Below are 13,740 nucleotides of genomic sequence, written 5' to 3'. Positions count from 1 at the left end.
TCCAGTTAAAGGTACCACACTGTATATGGGTTGTTGATAATGAATCAAATCTAGAAATTCATTTATTTTCCAGAAGAGAACTCAAATTACAATTCTAATTCATTTCACAATGCCACTTGTAATTTCAGATGTTTCTGGGTAATGATTTAATAACTCGCAGTACGCTAGCGGTGAACGCAAAGATCATCGATTTCCAATGTTGCTGTTTTAGAAAGATTATAGAGTGGGCCAATTGGACACATTTAAAGGAAAACTCCAGTTTTCAAACTAGATAGATACAAACCGATGGCTGTGTCTGAAGGTCAAATTTCGTGACAAACTTACTGGTGAAAATCTCATATCGAAATCTATCATCGTTTCTGAGTTACAGCATGCTATTCGATAATGTGCATTTTCAAAAAGTTGATGTAACTTTTTTCCTATCAAAAATTTCTTGTTTCTATTTAAATATTTCCAAAACACTTTTCACGTAGAATTCAATGGTGTAAAAAACTTTTTTTTTCAGATGAGATATCAATAGTTATTGATGGAAAATTTTTCCTGCTAATTCCAATAGCACTTAGAATAACCTCTTCAAAACTATAGCACACTTGATGTTTTGTTTGAGTTATCTTTGAAATACAGAGATTTTAGGTTTTCTCATATAGACTTTGAAACACACACTTTAATCAAGTCGGCGACGTGGCGATGAAATAGAAAGAAATTGTTCGGTAGTAGCTATTAAATGTTGAGTAATTTTTTCACAGCAGTAATTGAAACGCGTAGTTTCAATAAAACTGACAACAATCCATACTATGTTCACTACTAATGAATGAAACTCCAACAATAATGATAATAACTATAAAGAACAGAAAATGAAATATATTTCTTTAGAGAAGGAGTTCAAAATGTCTACCAGCTTCTCCTGAACACAGGCGACGACACATTTTCTGAACGTTTTTTGCCGAATCAATTAGTGCAATGAGAGTGAGAGAAGCGAAACTTTGCACCATTGCCATATCCAATTCTGATCTAGAATTGGTCAACAATTCAAAAATAAGATCTTTCAACCTCCTCCAGAGGTAAAAGTCCATAGGCGTTAAGTCCGGTGACCTGGCAAGTCACTTGGGTCCTTGTTTGGCTATTCAATTATTACTGAAATTTGAAGTCGAAAAATTGGTGATGATCACAGTAGTGAGGCAAAGCCGTGTCTTGTTGAAATCAAATTTTCCTGAGCTCCATTAGTGGCAATTCATCAACAAGTGTTTCAATATTTCGCCTTGAAATTTCTAAACAACTCTGAGATGTGAGGGTGCCATCAAGAAAGAACGGGCCGATAATTCTACCCCTGAAAACATGCCCACACAATTAATGCAGATCTTCCTTGACTGCTCTGCTCCGCAATAAAATGAGGATTTTTTTATGCCCAAGTAAAAAAATTGTAGCGGTCGAAAATGCCGGCACTGCTCACATAAGCTTCATCTATCTAAATACAATTCAACGGAAAATCACGCACTTGGTTATAACTTTCCAGAAACCACTGGCAAAAAGTCATGCGGAGGGGTCTGGCCCCTCTGGACCTGTACGTTAAGGAGGTTGCGTTAATGGCCATGTTACGATTGCGCACGGCTGGTGTAAACCTCGAAGTAGGAATGGGTCAATTGAGCAGTGATGCAATTGAACCCAGGTTTGTGTTCAATGAACCCTACAAAATACAAATAAAACAAAACACAGAGTCAGATGCTACAAATGCAATACGCATATATACAGACGGCTCAAAAACCAAAGAAGGCTTAGGATGTGGAGTGTACTCCAGATCACTAAGGCAAAGAATTAAATGGGAAATGGGAAAAAATACCAGCGTGGTCCAAACAGAACTAGCTGGTATCTCAATCGCCACAAAAGAAATAACCAGGAAAGGAATTTCTGGCAAAAACATAACAATCTGCACTGACAGCAGACAAGCCCTATTAGCCTTGAACAGACAACGTGTTAGCTCAGGGCTAGTACTAGATTGCATTGCCGACTCTTTAGCCAAGGGAGGGGCTGGACTAAGAATTTCAGGACCCAGTGGCACCTACGGCATGATGACTTCGACAATTGCGGAACTAGCCAAATTTTACACCCATGCTCAATCTCTAAAGATATGGAATGGAATCAAAGAATGCAATCTTGCCAGGATTACCCTGGGCGACCCTAGAAAGCTGGTGCCGAAGAAATATCTGTTGATGACCATGAAAAATCTACGCTTAACAGTAGGATTTCTGACCGGCCACTTGTCGACTAAGGAAACACCTCCATAATATGAGGCTAATGAACACATATCTATGCAGGATGTGTGAACAGGAAGATGAGACTGTCAGGCATGTCCTATGCGAGTGCCCGGAGTTATCGTCAATAAGAGAGTGTGTGTTCGGCGAGTCTTGGCCTACACCTGCCGATATAAAGAAGATGTCCACTTTCCTGGAAAGGACAGGATGGACGATGACCTAGGAGATCAACTCCTCGGGAGGATGTACAATGGTTCACATGTGGCCTAAGTGCTGTGAACTTACACTCACTCTCCCTACTCAACAGATACGGAAGCCATGCAAAATTCATAATCTACTTGAATTCGTGGTTTTTCAAAACCGTCCTAACGTTAGTTTTTGGTAGGCCTGTTGATATTTTCAAATTTCTCGTTGACGTTTTCGGATTATTTTCATCAACTCCTAAAAAACTATTTCTTCCAACTCCTTATCCCTATTTAATTCATACAATTCTGGCCTTTTCTTTTCAAATTGACCACCATCCATTAGATTGTATAACAATCTTGCGAAAATGCTTCTAAGAGGTAGTCTTATCTCTGCTTGAGACAAATTGCTTGAGGCTTCTGCATTTTTCTCGGTTTGTATAATACAGACTATCACATCCCATTTTTCCTAATTGTCATACTTCATTGCGAATGTGAACGAAAATTGAACAAAAACCACTTATTGAAGAGCGTCTTTATTGCTCAAATCTATATATGACAGCCACCAATAAAGACTTGCATTCTGTTTTATCGCCGCATCGTCCAAAACCTACTTAATCAAAGTGTGCATTTCAAAGTCTACATGAAAAAATCTGAAAGCTCTATTATTTAAAGGTGACTAGCAAAACATCAAGTGTGCTTCATTTTTGGAAGAGTTATTTTAAGCTCTATTGAAATGTGCAGGAATATACAGGGTGTCTTATTGAAAAAATAGTTTTCCATCAATAACCATTGATATCTCATTTGGAAAAATTATTTCTTTACACTATCGAATTTTACGTAAAAAAGTGCTTCGAAAATGTTTTCATAGGAACAAGAAATTTTTGACACGAAAAATATTACGGCAACTTTGCGAAAATGCACATTTTCGAGAATCATGCTGTAACTCAGAAAAAATGATAGAAATGTGGTTTTCACCATTGAGTTTGTCATAAAATTCGACCCCCTGACACAGCCATCAAATTTTATCTATCTAGTTTGAAAACAGAAGTTTTCCTTTAAAAGTGTCCTATTTGGCCCACTCAGTACATCGTGCTTAGTTACTAAAGAGGGGAGATCAAATACAATGCGCGTGTTTGAATTTCAATAAATAAATTCTTGTGTTTCGAACAAGAAAACTCTGAATAGTTGTGCTATTGCGCATAAGTCAATTCTCAAAAATTATTATATTTACAAATTTTTCGAAATTATCGTAAGAGCTTTACGAAAGCATAGAAAGTCTAGATTAGTAATTTAGATATTTTCAGCATTTAACTATATATAAGAACAATATGAATCATCAGGTTAGACTAGAAGGTTAGTTGGGGGGCTTCGATCTCGTCATATTCCTACCCAACTGGGAGGTAGAGATAAATGGATTCGTCCCCCGTACCCTTCTACTTTTGGTTATATTTTTTTGCAAGTTTTTAATCCTGCGTTTCTTGTTAGATGTGGAAATCCGTACTTAACCCGGCCTTTAACCGGCGTAGACCTATACCAAGGGTTTGCTGTCTTGCTTTTCTCGGAATGAATGATGCGGGAATCCGTCTTCAATCCAACCTCCAATTGGCGTAAACATTATTCAGCCACCAACTTTACATGACCATCTAGTTAAATAATTCACTCTGACAGTTCACAACACTTTTAAAACGTTTCTCTGAAAATTGCAAAGCCAGACTAGCATTAAAATATTATTTTCCGCGAGCCTTGGCAAAATGTAAAACATTTTATAATTTTGCGTGTCATCCGTGCGCAGAGAACATGTTAATCTTCTCTGTATTGTTTCCATATAAGTATATAAACCGCCAAAGCGAGTACAGAGTGGGGTATTAATAAGTTCTCCTTTCAAAACACGGAAGCCTTATATCAACTGTTGCGAGACTCTCGTCTAACAAAATATTGTTCTGCAATTCACAATTTATATTGGCCTTGGAAACGAACTGATTTGAATTTCTGCATCTCTTCGAACAGATTTGAAATTGTACAACATTGAGGGGTTCTTTTCCGAAAGAGGCACAACACCAAAAAAATACAACACACTGATCTCCCCGTCTTGCACAATTGTACAACATGGTAGAACATATTACTCCTCTCTTCGTGTTACTTCGTCCCGGATAACCCGTCTGCTTGATTCCGGCGTATCCACTAGAGAGCATCGTTATCATTGTTGAAGGAGAAAGATTTCTCAGCGGAGAAATGGTCTGATTCTCGAATTCAACTGTACATTTCAGACCAAATTATTTATATTGTTGGTGACCAAGTAGTGGGCTTTCCATCTCCTATATAATTTGGAATGACTTTTCTTGTTCATCTAGGGTTATTTTAATACTACCTTGTCCCCCTGTTCTAGGAATATGTTTCCAATTTATATCTCTGCGTTTTTATAAATCGGTATTTTCTCTTAAACTCGTGGACCTTACTCCTCGTTCTATGATCAGCCCGACTTCTTGAGAAAATGATCTTCGCTTTGGTTTGATCGAGGATCATCCTGCTCTATTAATTTATACCGTGAATCATTTCTACGTATAACTGAATACAGGTTGTATCGTTGTATGTCAACCCTATATTGTGAGAAATGCATTAATTTAATTGAATTTTGATTTCTTCAAAAAACTGCAATTATAAACTATAACAGCCTCTGATCTTGTCGTACATTTTTTGGAACTTCTGTCCAAGGGCACCGAAAATTATGATCCACGGCTCATTCGAGTCGGAATGACCTCTAGCAACTTTTTGAAAAATTTCAAGAGGGGCTCGAAAAAATTGCAAAAGTTATAAACAAGTTAATGAAAAAAGTGGTGTTAGATTTTTTACAAATATCTCAGAAAATATTAAAGATATCAGAAATTTTAAAAAAGATCTTTTAATATGTGGAAATTTACTAAAAAAGGACCTTCTCTCGGAACTCTATCACCAGTATTTATAATTTTAACTATATTAAATATCATTATTGAGAAAAAAAATCACATACCTTCTAGACACTTGAATAAACGAAAATTCAAATTTTACCATGATTATTTTATTAGATATACTTTAGTTATTAAACTGATTTTTACAAGTTTTAAATTTACATAAAAATCCTGATAATTTTTAAACTAAAAACCTCAAATTCACTTCTTGGAGCTTTTCTTGAAATCCTTCAAAAAAGATTCCCGTTGGAAAAATTGAAAAAATAATCAAAGACGTTAAATTGACACATTCAATTAAAGCAATAAAAATTTTCTTTAAATTCAAATTTATTCGTATTCTTATTATTTGAAGTTTCATAAAAATAATTTTTTATAATTTTCAACTCTATTTGTTTGAAAAATTGTTATAGACAAATGTATGTTTTACAAGAAATTTGAAATTTCTTAGGGGGATTTTCATCAGTGATAAATATAATTTTTATTGCTTGAAATGACATTTGTTGAGTAACAATTTTTTTTGCTACCAAATATTAATATTAAAGAACGATTTTTTCTAATTATATTTTCTATTTCCCTTTGATATTCTGAAAAAATACTTTTTTTAATGTATATCATCTTTATTTATTTGATAAACAATTTGTTTTGAACGAAAGAATTTTTACGATATATTTTTTAAATACTACCAAAAAACAAAAACAACCATGTGCCACTTTTTGTGTAAAAATAGAAAAATATTTGTAAAAAATAGAGAAAGAATGTTTACACAAAAATTGACACATGGTTGTTTTTGTTTTTTGTAGTATTTGAAAAAAGACATACTTATCGTTGAAATTTTTTTGTTTAAAAAATTGTTTATTAAATAAATGAGGAAAATATTGATGAAAAAAAGCGTTTTTTCAGAATATCAAAGGGAAATAGAAATTATGACCAAAAAAAATCGTTTCTCAATATTGATATTTAGTAGCGAAGGAAATAGTTAATAAACAAATGCGTTTTCAAGCAATAAAAAAAAATTTACCGAACGCTTTTGTTTTTAAAGTCATAATATTCATCACTGATAAAAATCCCCACAAAAAAATCAAAAATCTTATAAACAAATGAAGCTAAAAATTATGAAAAATCATTTTTATGCAATAAGAATACGAATAAATTTGAATATTGAAAAAATTGCATTGCTTTTATTAATTTTTTGTTGCTTTTTAACGTCCTTCTTTATTAAATATTTTTTTCTATTCTTCCAACGGAAATCTTTTTTGAAGGCTTTCGAAAAAAGTTCCAAGAAGTAAAAAAAATTAGAGGTTTTTAGTTAAAAAATTATCAGGGTTTTTATGTAAATTCAAAACTTGTGAAAATTAGTTGATAAACTAAAGTTGATAGATAGTTGATAAACTAAAGTATATCTAATAAAATAATCACGGTAACCTCCACCTCTCCCACTCCATCCTCAACAACAAGGGCACCTCTTGCGGAGGGCGCCAAGAGCTCCGCCTTGGAAAAAGGCAAGGAACCGGCTGCCACCGCAGGAAAGCGCCCTCACGCGAGTACCTCCACGGAGGGAACCCCAAGAAGGTTGAAGAAGCTGCGCAGCGACAGAAATGTCGCTGCACCTTCCAAAACCTTCGTGGAGGCCGCCTTGAGACACCTCAAGGTAGCCATCATAGATGAGACTAACCCGTACGGTAAGGTTACCGCAGAACGAGAGAGTCTCATCAAAAAACAACTGTTGGAGGAGCTGGACAAGATCATCTTCTCCGCCTCCAGCAACAACAGCAAACCGCCCACGTTCAAGTCGTGGACATACTCCGGTGAAATCATCAGAGTGGTCTGCGATGACGACGTGACGCTAGAGTGGCTGAAGAAAGCCACAATGAATATTAAGCCATGGGAGGAGGCATCACTTGCAGTCGTCAGTGTGGATAAGCTCCCGAAGCTTACCAAAGCCTCACTCTGGATCCCGGAGGACGTCCACAAGACGACATCCGGTGAAAAGAAGAGGGTGCTGGGTCGGCTAAAGGCGCAGAATCCTGACCTGAAGGTAGCAAGATGGTGCACCTTCCATCATGAGGTTAAGATGAACCCACAAGGACACCTCTTCGTCTTCGGGATCGGAGAAGATGATATGGCTGTCCTGAAGAAGAAGTCAATGAGGTTAAGCTACGCGTTTACCTCACTGACTATTAGGGCAACAATAAAAGAAACAGAGGGTACCTCTGAAGACCCTAGGTCCTTGGAAGTTGAACCACCTAAAGTGGATATTGACCCCAAGGCCACCATGGGTCCCGAAAAGGAAGTCGAAGCATCTGAACAGATGACATTCGATGACCTGACGGAGGAGGCACCCAAAAACAGCGAGGCCACCTCCCCCTTAGCAGGGGAGCAGATGGACCTCTAAAGGTAACTTTGTATCCAACAACTGTCTCATGGGCAAGGACGTTGGAAAAAAAGTAAAAATAATACAATGCAACCTCCAACACAAAAAGGCGGCAACGGCAACACTATGTCGCCACCTTGATGTATTGGAGGAGGCAATAGCTTTGATCCAGGAGCCCTGGATAATTAAGACCAAAATTACTGGTTTCTGTAGTTTAACTGGTCAAATTTTCAGCTTACCAAGCAACCAGCAACCTAGGACGGCTGTCTACGTTCCTAGGAAATACAGAGCGTTTCCGATGGCACAATTCAGCACCTCAGATCTCACTGCGGTCAAAGTTGAATGTCCAGTTGGGAAAGGCAAATATATGGCGTTGATAATCGCATCGGTGTACCTCCCTTCAGATGCAGCCACCCTACCACCGACCAGAGAAATGGAAGTACTAGTGGACCACTGCCTCAACCAGAGAGTGGAGCTCATATTGGGTTGCGACTCAAACTCTCACCACGTGAGCTGGGGCAGCAAGGATATCAACGCCCGAGGTAAGTCACTATACGAATATATAATACAGAAAGATCTAACAATCTTGAACAGAGGCACGGAGCCAACATTTATTAATGCCCGTAGCCAAACGTTAATAGATATCACGCTCACGACAGCCGAAATATCAAACAAAATCCAAGACTGGCAAGTCTCGGACCATATCTCTATGTCAGACCACCGCTGGCTGACCTATACGGTAAGCCAGGATCTCAGGACTACTGTGAAATCCCGTGACCCGAAGAGGACGGATGTAGCTCTCTACAATCGACTCTTAAGAGGAGCTCTGCGGGAAACAGAGGTCCTGACTCCTGGCAACAATGAAGAACTGGAAAGGTACACAGTATCTATCCACAACAAAATAGACACTGCCTATAAGGAATCCTGTCCAATGAGGATGGTTCAAACGCATGGCACAACCAACACATGGTGGTGCCCTGAATTGGAACACCTCAGGAAGACAGCGAGAACGACCTTTAACAAGGCAAAACGTACAAGACTCGAAGAGGACTGGGTTATATATCAAGCCAACCTCAGAGAGTTCAAAAAAGTCTGCAGACGAAAACAAAGAGAAGCCTGGAGAGCCTATTGTGAGGCAGTCGAAGACTTTCCACTAGCTTCTAGGCTACAGAAGGCACTCTCAAATGACCACCAAAAGACTATCGGCATCCTGACGAGGAAAAATGGCGACAAAGCCGCCAACCTCCAGGAGAGTGCTGAGATTCTTATGGAAACTCACTTCCCAGGTTCTGTCTTTCCTGGAACGGCGAACTGGACGGATGTACCAATAACACCCTCACAATATGACTGGCAATATGCTAGTACAGTAATTGATGAGGACAAAATAAGATGGGCTATATCGGGCTTTTCCCCCTTCAAGTCACCAGGGCCTGACGGTATAAGACCAGCCCTACTTCAGTGGGGACTGGACACTCTTATGCCACACCTGGTTGGAATATTCAGAGCCTCTCTAGCTCTGAGGTATATTCCCAGTAAGTGGAGAGAAGTAAGAGTAGTATTTATACCCAAACCAGGTAGGATGGACTACACCCTACCAAAAGCATTCCGACCAATTAGTCTCACATCGTTTTTCTTAAAAACCATGGAGAGGCTATGTGAGCGGTACATAAGAGATGAAGTACTTGTTAACAACCCACTTCATCCAAATCAGCATGCATATACCCCGGGAAGGTCTACTGATTCTGCCCTTCACCATGTGGTTGGCAGAATCGAGAGATCATTGGACAACAAAGAATCCACCCTAGGTATATTCATAGATATTGAGGGAGCGTTTGATAAAACAACCTTTCCAACAATTACCCAGCAACTACACTCCAGGAATGTACCCCTGGTAGTAGGAGAATGGATACTCCAGATGCTCTCTAGCAGAGCAATAAGTATTAATGTAGAAGACATCACAGTTAAAGGACTGGTCATGAGGGGATGTCCACAGGGAGGGGTCTTATCACCCCTTCTCTGGAACATAGTTCTGGATACCCTAATTAATCACCTTAACAAAAATGGATTCTACACAATTGCATACGCAGATGACATAGTTATCTTGCAGACCGGCAAATTTGTAAACACACTGTGCGATAGAGCGCAGGATGGGCTCAAATTGATAGAAACATGGTGTAAGGAACACTCACTGTCGATCAATCCCAAGAAGACTGAGATGGTCCTTTTCACCAGGAAAAGAAGTTTAACGGGCTTAAAACCTCCCGAAATCTTCAAAAGCCAACTGAACTTCTCTGAAGAGGTGAAATACCTTGGTATTATCCTCGACAAGAAGCTAACATGGAACTCTCATCTACAGAGCAGAGCAAAAAGAGCATACGTGGCTTATGAGCAATGTCGGAGGACAGTGGGACGCGCATGGGGTCTTTCACCCCGTGTAGTCGCCTGGATCTACACTGCAATAATAAGACCTATGTTAACGTATGGAGCCATTGCATGGGGACCGAAAGTTCTACAAGCAACGGCCATCCAAAAATTATATCAAATACAGCGACTGGCTTGTTTAAACATCACAGGAGCCATGAGAACAACACCAACCGCGGCAATGGAATTAATCACGGGTCTGACCCCTCTGGATCTGTACGTTAAGGAGGTTGCGTTAATGGCCATGATACGATTGCACACGGCTGGTGTAAACCTAGAAGTAGGAATGGGTCGATTGAGGCTGGGCCTATGGCGGGAAGCGCTTACTGCGCAACCTCTGCTGCAGGCAACAAGTGATGCAATTGAACCCAGGTTTGTGTTTAATAAACCCTACAAAATACAAATTAGGCAGAACACAGAGTCAGATGCTACAAATGCAATACGGATTTATACAGATGGCTCAAAAACCAAAGAAGGTTCAGGATGTGGAGTGTACTCCAGATCACTAAGCCTAAGGATTAAATGGGGAATGGGAAGAAATACCAGCGTGGTCCAAACAGAACTGGCTGGTATCTCAATCGCCACAAAAGAAATAACCAAGAAAAGAATTTCTGGCAAAAACATTACAATCTGCACTGATAGCAGACAAGCACTATTAGCCTTGAACAGACACCGTGTTACTTCAGGACTAGCACTAGAGTGCCACCAAGATTTAGCCAAAGCCTCGGTAGATAATAACATTATCCTGAGGTGGGTTAAAGGGCACGAAAGGAGTAAAGGTAATCGCATTGCCGACTCTTTAGCCAAGGAAGCGGCTGGACTAAGAATTTTAGGACCAAGTGGCACCCACGGCCTGATGACATCGACAATTGCGGAACTAGTCAAATGTTACACCCATGCTCAATCTTTAAAGAGATGGGATGAAATCAAAGGATGTAATCTTGCCAGGATCACCTTGGGCGACCCTGGGAAGCTGGCGCCGAAGAAATATCTGGCGATGACCAGGAAAAATCTACGCCTTACAGTAGGATTTCTGACTGGCCACTGTCAGCTAAGGAAACACCTACATAATATGGGGCTAGTGGACACACCTCTATGCAGGATGTGTGAACAGGAAGATGAGACTGTCAGGCATATCCTGTGCGAGTGCCCGGAGTTATCGTCAATAAGAGAGTGTGTGTTCGGCGAGTCTTGGCCTACACCTGCCGATATAAAGGAGATGTCTCCCAGCGACCTGTCCACCTTCCTGGAAAGGACAGGATGGACGACGACCTAGGAGGACAACTCCTCGGGAGGATGTACAATGGGTCACATGTGGCCTAAGTGCGTGGGCTTACACTCACCCTCCCTACTCTACAGATACAGAGATAATCACGGTAAAATTCGGATTTTCATTTATAGAAGTGTCTAGAAGGTATGTGATTGATTTTCTCAATAATGATATTTAATGGGTTGAAATAATTTTATTGTTGAAAGGTCCGTATCGGTCAGCGCGTGCGTGACGCGTATCGCCCGCTTTCAGCGCTGCAAAAAGTTGCAAGATGTCATTCCGAATCGAATGAGCCCTGGATCATAATTTTCGGAGCCCTTGGACAGAAGTTCCAAAAATTGGATCTTGTGACCCAGACTACATAACTCTACCCTATGAACGAGACATACATTTTTCATTTGTGAATGAACTTCTCTCGGCAAATATGTCCATTTAATGAGCACCACTTTCATAACACAATTATCAATGTTTTCCAAAGTCAATTTTCCTTGATGAAATTTCGGTCATATTTCCAATTTCACGCGTGGACCCTCACATAAAAACGAACTGATTTTAATTCACACTTTGTGCCGGCCGGTCGCTTTTCATATCAAACTTTGAATCACTGGTACGTTATCGTAAAATTGAATTTTCACGAAGCACTATTGTTTTCAGTAAAGCTATGATGAAGAATATACCTATAAAATCGAGCAAGGATGGAGCTATTTCATCGAGGATTTTATGAAAAGTTGGTTTGAGGGAATATTTGGTCGGATAATAACACGTTTAGTACCAATAAATATCAATCCAGAGAACATTTTAATATCGAGTGGTAATTGGTTCATTTTCCGAACGAATTAAACGATAATGGTTATCGGGCAAATGGAGGGTTATTGATTAATCATCATCCGTTCATTTCCAACAACGCTAAATGTTATTTTCAAACGAGCTACAAAAATAATCAAGAAAATGAATATCTATTTGAAATGAAATTTCTCTACATTTTACTCTCCTCTATCGTCCCTACACTGTAGGGTCTGATCAATGCCTGCCGGAGAACTCCACGATAGACATTCAAATATAGACCATATTAGTTAGGTTAGGGTTTTACTTTTGGCGCGAGGTCCAACTTCAAAAAATTTTACATGGGGACCTTATGGAGGTTTGAATTCAATATGGAACTACACAAGTATATAATGAATGTTAGCTCTTAAACATCTTGAGCTAGATACCTTCATGATTTCTAAATGTATCAATGTCAGAACATCATTGAAATTCCCTTTTATAATGAAATGAAACTAGTGATGTTCAATAAATTTTCTATTGTCGTAGATCAATTCAGGTAAACGTAACGTTACAGCTGTCAACAAATTCCGCTCCCACTACACTACTAACCGAAAACTTAATCAACGTTCATCCATTCTATTCAGTTATCAGCTATAATATCCCAAGGACATTGATAACTAACGAAATAATTTTATCACAGTTTTCGAAAGCACGTTATTTGGTAACATCCCGACGCCGAAGGCGGAGGGATGTTACCTAATATAACGTGCTTGAGGAAGTTGTGATAAAATTATGAGTTATTTATCAATGTTCGAGGGATATTCGGTGAGAAAATTTTTTGCAATTCGAACAAAATTATTTATTGAACACACAGTTATTAAAAGAACAATTCGTATAATGATATTCCGTTGATCTTGCTGTATTTGCCTCGGTTACTGCATAGGTGTTTCCACGCATACTATTGATTATTTGGTTATGATGTTCCTGATCAATATTCAAATAAGGTTTTATGGAATTTCCATTATTGTGCCCAGTAATTTTCAACAATTGCTGTTCTTGAACTCCACTCTTAGCTAGTTGACTGACTGCAGTTGCTCTATTAGAGTGATTGGTTATTTTCCTCTGTTTCGTATCCAAGCCAATTGCTTCAGCAGAAGATTTCGTCCATCCGTTGATTATATTTCTACCCAGAGGCATATTGTCATACCAGTTATCGCTTCTTGTCTTCCAGTGACGATTTGGCCTTAAAAATAGTCTATTTGATGAATAATCTGACAGGACAAGCATTGTTATCACTATTTTGAACTAACCATTTGCTAGAGGCGCAGTTCTTTGAACCCCCTTGGCAGGTTTTACTGAAAATTGGATTATATTCTATCCTATTAGTTGGAGATCCATTGTTGTCCTTTTCGATATGAAAATAATCAACTAAGCAAGCAGCACCTTCACCACCTCTCCGAGCCAATTCCACCGCTGCTATGTGATAAAATTTGCGTAGGAGTCCTATAGGGGTATTTTCATCCCAAAAGTTTAT

The 13,740-nt window shown here is 39.0% G+C and overlaps 1 protein-coding gene and 1 non-coding gene across 2 annotated transcripts in view; both read right to left on the bottom strand.

Annotated features, from left to right (window-relative positions):
• The window catches only part of Epac (Exchange protein directly activated by cAMP), a 757,111-nt gene that overhangs the window by 726,787 nt on the left and 16,584 nt on the right, over positions 1-13,740 (bottom strand). The gene's annotated exons all lie outside the window — the stretch shown is intronic.
• LOC111516375 (U6 spliceosomal RNA) lies at positions 4,182-4,288 on the bottom strand. The gene has a single exon (XR_002723664.2). It is a non-coding gene; the product is annotated as a U6 spliceosomal RNA (small nuclear RNA).

The sequence above is a fragment of the Leptinotarsa decemlineata genome, unplaced genomic scaffold (assembly GCF_025532065.1).
Source record: "Leptinotarsa decemlineata unplaced genomic scaffold, Ldec_3_MD MMD2_tig00001019_RagTag_RagTag, whole genome shotgun sequence".
In the NCBI taxonomy this organism is placed as follows: Eukaryota; Metazoa; Arthropoda; class Insecta; order Coleoptera; family Chrysomelidae; genus Leptinotarsa; species Leptinotarsa decemlineata.
This window is presented reverse-complemented; position numbering and strand designations above follow the sequence as displayed.